The sequence below is a fragment of the Triturus cristatus genome, chromosome 4_2, assembly GCF_964204655.1.
Source record: "Triturus cristatus chromosome 4_2, aTriCri1.1, whole genome shotgun sequence".
NCBI classification, from domain to species: domain Eukaryota; kingdom Metazoa; phylum Chordata; class Amphibia; order Caudata; family Salamandridae; genus Triturus; species Triturus cristatus.
Window position 1 is genome coordinate 268,156,365 of NC_140586.1, and position 7,588 is coordinate 268,163,952.

A 7,588-nucleotide genomic window follows, 5' to 3' on the forward strand; every position below is an offset into this window, starting at 1 on the left:
TTATGCATGAGGCTTCATGGAAGCACAGCAGGACTCACAGGACGAACATCTCCTGTAAAATATCTATGTTAAATTTCGAGCCCGACGTCATCCTTTAGGCCGACACAGTAACACATCAAGGTAGGACCCCTGGGAAGACCTGTGGATATATATACATCATGTCTTGCTTAGAGAGACAGAGGAGACCGTGACTACCCGGCTGATACACTGACCAGAGATGCTGATGTTCCTGCATGCAGATGAACCAGCTAGCAGTAGTCTAAACATCTCTCGTGGGGTGTCCAACTCGAGACCAGGACGGGGTCCAATATTCTCTCCTTTCTCAGGTAATGGGGTTGACTAGACTTTAGAGGGATTCTTGGCATAACACCTACACCAATGCTAGGTACATTTAGGTACAACTAGTTAAGGAGGCATCGTAGGGAGTACGCACTTATTATCATGTATTTGATGTACTTGTATATATTCATGATTACTACAAGATGGTAGAACTGTACCATCCTTTTACTTTTGTAGTACTGCTAATCATATATCTGTGCTACTGTCTAATGGTTGTTGCAGCAAATCTATTCTACACTAGAATAACAACTGTTCAATAAATCTTTATTGAAATGCCCAGACTGTTTATTATGTGTATCTCTGAGACAAACTAAGGGGCATATCATCAAGGGCCTTATCTCTGCTTTTTTGGCTTTAAACGCCAGAAAAGCGGAGATAATGTTTTCGCCCTGTTAACAAGAGGGTGCTAACATGCATAATCGCATGTTAGCACCCTTTTTCCCTACGCCTCCCTTTGCATCTCTAATGAGATGCAAAGTGGGCGTTCCTTCCCAAAATAACTGGAGAAATGTCGCTAACCGACATTTCTCCAATTATCAATGGGCACGCTAACAAGCATAGAGATAAGAAAAGTAGCGCTAACCGCGGTTATCGCTACTTTCCTTACACATGCTTTTAGTTTGACTTAGCCATGATATCCAATGGAAGGAGGATATCATGGTTAAGTATGCCCTGCCCTATCAACAACGTAGCGCCAAATGTTGTGCGATTATCGCTGGAATCCCAGCGATAATTGCACATTTGGCAGCTAACTCAGTTATTTTTATCGCTCTGGAGATAAGCGTAGCTGATAGCGCGCTATCTACGCGATTTAAACAAGCGATAGCCGGCGATAATTATCCTAGCGCTAAGTGTGCTTAGCGATAATTATCGCCGGTTGTTGATGATATGCCCCTTACTGAGCACGAGTGATTGAGTGAAAAGTAGTATATTGTTTCCACAATTCTGAGGGATCAGGGTTGTCTTGTTCTGAGGTTGCCAGAAACTATTCTCTCTCCGATAAGAGGAGATTCTAGTGGCACTGTGAGCTAGCTAATGCATACAGGCTAACATATCCCGTGGGGATGCATGGAACCAGTCTGCCACCAGACCCACAGTTTATGTTATCCGAACACGCAGATCCTTTATAGGATATATAGGAACTACACGGCACCTAGTTAGGCCAGTGATGCAAAAACTGCAATTGATACAAGCTGAGGGAAAAAAATGGCATTCAAGGTCCTATGTTCAATTCCTTCTGACAAGGTTACACTTCCTGTCGCCGAAAATGATACTCTCATTTCATGCTAGGACGCTTTGAGAAGACAGCCCTTGACTGTTTATGGTTTTAGTTAAGAAATTCAATTTACAATTCTTAATCATCTGCAAGAGTGAATAATCGGAAATTAATATAGTTGTCCAAGGTGACTTTTGGACAGTTCTGAATTAGTGCTTCTTTCTAGATTTTGTTAAAATGAAATATTTCTCTAGGCATTTCAGGTACATGCGGGCAGTAACACACCATTTTCCTAGAGGATTAATCTTCAGACTGCCCACAACTTCATTCCCCTTTTCATTTGGAGGACAACGGAATACAGTGTTGCTGATTTTAGCTCTGACACTAAAATGTTATTGAGCCACCACCTAATTTTGGACAGCCCTCCCAATGCCATTTCTGCTTTCATATCCCACAGAAAACTGTGAAAATTTATGTGACTGGCTTGGCAAATCCACCAGTATGTGAAAATATAGTTTGATGGTGGGTTCAAAGTGAATATAGATTTCTAGGGCGCTCAGTATTGGGTGATCGTGGTGGGAAAATAAGCCAGATGACAGGATGGAATCAGAAAAGGAGGCCTGCAACAAAAGGCCTCAACTGGACAAGGACCTGTGGGACATATGCATATGCCCCGCACGTCATGGGGAGTGGTAAGTGAGGTTCCTGTCATGATTGTGGGAGCTGGTTTGGAATAAATAGCTCCAAAGCATGTAAGGGTCTGAGAGATTGAAGGAAGTGACCCAACTAGGGCCACCCGGGTCACTCTCGACCTCCTCTAGCCTTCCAAGAATGAAGAGTCGATGACGCAGAAGAGAATATAAGCAAACTAGTTTATTCACAAAGTACACTGCAGTGAAGTCCAATCTGACCAGCCTCCTATGATGGCTGACGAGGGACTGACTCTAACAAGCATAAAGTTACATGCCTACTATGGAAAAACACTGGTAGCTGTCGTAATACAGTGGGGGTACAGAACATAAGTTTAGATTCCACAGCCTGGCACAAGCTATCTACTACCCAAGGTCGTCTGGCTTATCCTCTCCACTAGACAGTTGGGAGAAGGCCTCTATGTAACAGAAAAGGCATGCGTTCATGAGCAAGATTCAGCATTTGAGAAACAAAACTTACCAAGGACCATTTCTCGTAAATGATCAAGTAACAGTTTCGATTATAATACAAAATGGCCTCTTTGAGAGCTAAAGTGGTGGAACAGATATCAACCTAACTAACGGAACATCTGCAATTATTAGTTGCGTATGCATGCAGCAAAAATATATTATGAAATAGCTACATAAATGCTAACATAATATCAGGTAAAATATGAGTAACATGGCAGTAATACATTTCAAATCTAACAAACCCTCCTTTTAGCATTTATTTAGCTAATACGGACACCTTTATTCTTGCTATCCGGTAAAGGTCTTTACAATTCTAAAGGTAGAGACACTATAGAAATATAGGCAATAACATGTCAAGTACGAATATATAGGTATAAAAGTATAGCAAACTTATGGAAGAATGGACACTAAACATTAGAAGTATAAGTAACATCAGGAACAGAACCTGCAAGAGAAGTAATTGAACCAAAAACACCCTCATCTGTTTGCATATTAGTATCAAGCTCATTTTGAAGCATTATAGTTGCATTAGTATCATGAACTGAAATTGTTTTGGGAGATAAGTAGCACAGTATGAGCAGCATAAGGGAAGACACTGAATCAAAACACAGCAACAATTTAAAAGAACAATGAAATATATCACCTTTTTTAGAATCCAACCCAACCACCAATTAAAACTAATTCAAGTTACCACTCTCCATTCCTCAAACATGTCTAAAATATGCTGGGTGATATTCCTTTCCATATTCATGATACCGACCACACACTGCTCTCCTATTATTGAGCATGCACCACCGCTCGTAGCTAATATAAAATCGGCCGCATATCTTGTTTGCTCAGAGTATATGCGCATACTTTCTAATTGGGTGGTGATGTCACATAAAGCTGTCACTGTAGAATTAGACAGAATCTGCAATTTGCACCCAAAATACTCTCTCGCTCTTTCACCCCTGGCCATGGCAGTGCCACCAAATGTGATAATATCCAAAAGTGATACCGTTACTGTAATTGTTGACTTCCAAATCAGTAACACCCTCACAAAATTCCTTGGTCAACGTTCTTTTAACCCATCTCGTATTTGGTTTACTATACTTGCAAGGTACCCCAAGAGGTAACACTATTCCCAAGGCCACATCCTCTGTGCCGTTGTACATATTAGAATATATACCATTTGATAAAAAATAAAAACCTGGGTGTGCATAAAGTGGACCCTGATAATCCAATAGAGCAGATCTAGTGTTCCTTCCCTTCATACTATGATCATCCTTTTTTCCTAAACGCAATATATTTTTGTACACTATTGATCTAGAACAAATAAGCATTAGTATTATTTGTTATTGGGCAACACGCAGGATAAAAACCTGCCTCTTGAGTGACTGTCAGATCTTGATAATGCCAACCTGCCAGAGTGACATTTCGTTTATCAATATACAAATTATCACAATACATTTCAGGCATGCAACCTGGGTACCCTGTCCCTCTGGGTTTTCTATAATACAAGGGCCAGGACATCCCATACCAAATTCACCCTTTCCCACTACGAAATGGGGAGGACGAACATAAGTATAATTCACCAACCATAATGGGTAAGCAGTCCATAAACCTGTAACAGAATCAGTGGGATAACAAGCTGTGTTATCTCCGAAACACGTCCTGTGTGTATCTAAGAAAACATTACTCTGCATAGCTCTTTTACTATGATCTGAAGAGACAATCTGATATAAAGAACATGATGGGGTATTACCAGAACACTCAAAGACCCAAAACATTCCCCCTTCCACCAATAAGAACAGTAATATAAAAACAATACACCTTTTTTCTGAGCAACCAATCGAAGCTGAGCTGCCCCGGTCGCAGGGCAACAAAAGGCTGTTCATCTTTTACAATGGGATGCATTTTACTATTTCCAAATAGAATCACCAGAGAAAGAGACGTCATGTAATGGAACCAATGATGAAAAGGACAAAGAAAAGAAAAATGAAAACTTTGAAAAGATCAGAGTCCGTCACAAGTCTCCCTGGCAGGCTTCTATTGTTCAATCCACGGTGGTGCTATTGAGCACTTCACCGTGGAGCCACACTGTTGCAACCCATCAGTAAATGTTCACTGTTCTCAGGATAGGGCACTCTCCCTCCTTTGAAAATACCTTCAGCTTAGCTTGCATCGCAGGCAGTGCACCAATCTTCTGATCCCTAGTCTAATAGAAAAAAAGCAGAAACAAGGGGCATTTACACTAATCTTATCCACAAAATCCATCCCTGCTACACTCACTTCTCTTTTAGTGCACTATCCTTCCGTCGGGGATGCAAATTTTACTTTGGTACTCCAGGCATTGTCTCATCACAGAGAAGAATCTGAAATTCAGAGGGTTTCGGAGGCCGAGACTCAGGCTCCTGAGGATCAGATGAAGAAGAAGCCTGGGCAGCCCTAATTTCTGTGGGAACTGCTACATTCAGAACTGCCTCACACTCCATTTGCGCCCAAGTCAGTTGGGTGTCAGAAAAGGGAACAAAACGCGGAACCTTCTCCGTCTTGTGATCCCCTATCCCCTCGCAAACCCAACCATCGTAGGGAAGGGGAAGCAGCACTCGCTGACAATGAGAGGTATGGATCCAATGCTTCCGGCTGTCCACTCTCAATACCATCCTTGCCGTGATGAGGACCAAATATGGTCCTTTCCATATGGGTTCCAAGCTGTCTTGCCTCTGGAAATTCTTAATGAGAAAAAAATCACCATGCTGTATGGGGTGCCTGGGTGACTCTGTTGCTGGAGGCAAAGCTTCATGTGTCTGTTGATGAATAGAACGTAAACTTTTAGTAAGATCATATAAATAATCGACAAGCAGAGGGTAATCAATTTCAGAAAACTTTTTCAGTCTAGGGATGCCCCACACATTTGCGGGACGGCCAAAGACCACCTAATACAGCGATAATTCAGTTCTAGAATGGGCTGTCATTCTGGTGGACAACAGAGCAAGGGGTAATGCATCAGGCCATTGCAACCAAGTACTTTCCTTAATCCTTGCCAATTTTAGCTTGAAAGTACCATTGCACTTCTCAACTAGACCTTCTGACTGAGGATGATTTGCTGCATGAAATTTTTGCTTGATGTGCAGACCATCGCACACCAATTGGATCACCTTTGCATTAAATCGACTTCCGTTGTCACTCCAAATCAAACGGGGCAAACCGTAGCACGGAAAAAAACTCCTTAATAAGAGCCTTCGCCATCGCCATGGCTGTGTTTTCTTTCATTGGGTAGGCCTCAATCCATTTACGAAATTCACAAACAACCACTAGCACATATTTCAAACTATTAACCCGTTGCATCTCAATATAATCCATCTGGAGTACCTTGAAAGGGAGCGAAGGTGGCGCAAAATTACCTGAGGGTGTAGGGGTACATTTTCCAGGTTTGTACTTCAAACAAATCATACAGTTTTTCACTAAATGGGCAGCAACCTTTGGGATATTGTAATTTTGCCACCCAGGATCCAATAACCTACAAATTCCCTTCTCTCTAATATGAGCCGGACCATGTGCCATTGTAACTACAAGAAAATCCATATGCATTGGATAAACATCCATATCTGCTTCTCGGATTTATCCGTCCAGCACCCTTCATCATCCAAACACCCTGTACTCTCCTGCCACACTGCCAACTCCTCAACTGTTGCCTCACTCTGTATTTCTCTAACACTTTCCAATGAATTTTCAAACCTTGTAACATCTGGCACCCATCTAGCAGGTCCTGCCACAAACATTTTCGTCATTTTCGACATGGCTGTCTCTTTTGCTATCTGGTCTGCAAAGGCATTTCCCCTCTCCACATCATCAGTAATTGCTTTATGGGCACTACACTCCACTATTCCCAATCGTTTGGGAAGGGTCAAGGCTGTCTAAAGCCTCTCTATCAACAGCCCGTTCTGAATCTTAGTGCCTTGTGAAGTCAAGAATCCTCTCTCCACCTGAGGCATCCAAAATTATGGGCCACCCCAAAGGCATACTGGCTGTCAGTGTAAATATTGACAGTCAGTCCTTCACTCAATTCACTTGCTGGCAAAAGGGCTATCAGCTCCGCAGCTTGCGTGTATTGGTATGGGATACATAATGTCTCAACTACAGTGCTCAGCTTGGTAATAGCATATGCAGCTGTAGTGGTGCCATCTGACAATTTCAAAAAAGAACCATAGACATATAGTTCCCCTTGTGGACCAGATAAGAGAACATCAGTCAAGTCTACCAGACCCTTTGTCTCTTCTTCAGTATGAAACAAACAATCATGGACATCTGTGTCTTCATTTTCCAAAGGGAGGGGTAATAACGTGGCTGGGTTCAGATTGGCACATATTTTGATAGTAATATGAGGTGCAAATAGAGTCAATTCATAGCCGGTCTGACTAGCACTGGTAAGGTGCTGTGTCTTTGTCTTGTTCAAAAGTACATCCACAGCATGGGGTACAATTACTGTGAGATCATGATTAAGAACGAGCCCTGCCGATTGTCGTATAGAGACCGCCGCAGCTGCTTCGGCTCTTAAACAACTCGGGAGTGCTCTGGCGACAGGGTCCAGCTTAGCTGAAAAGTAAGCATGTGGCCTCTGCATACCTCCAAAGGCTTGTGTTAACACAGAAAGTGCACATCCAGCCACTTCATGTACGTACAACACGAAAGGCTTCTTATAATCAGGTGTACCAAGCACAGGTGCAGAGCAAAGCACAATTTTTAATTGTTCAAAAGCATGCTGACATTCATGCGTCCAGGGCAAGGGTTCATGCACATCTTTGGTTGTTAGGCGAAGCAAGGGCTATATTAATAAAGAATAAGCAGGTATCCTATGTCGACAATACGAGGTGATGCCTATGAAAGCACG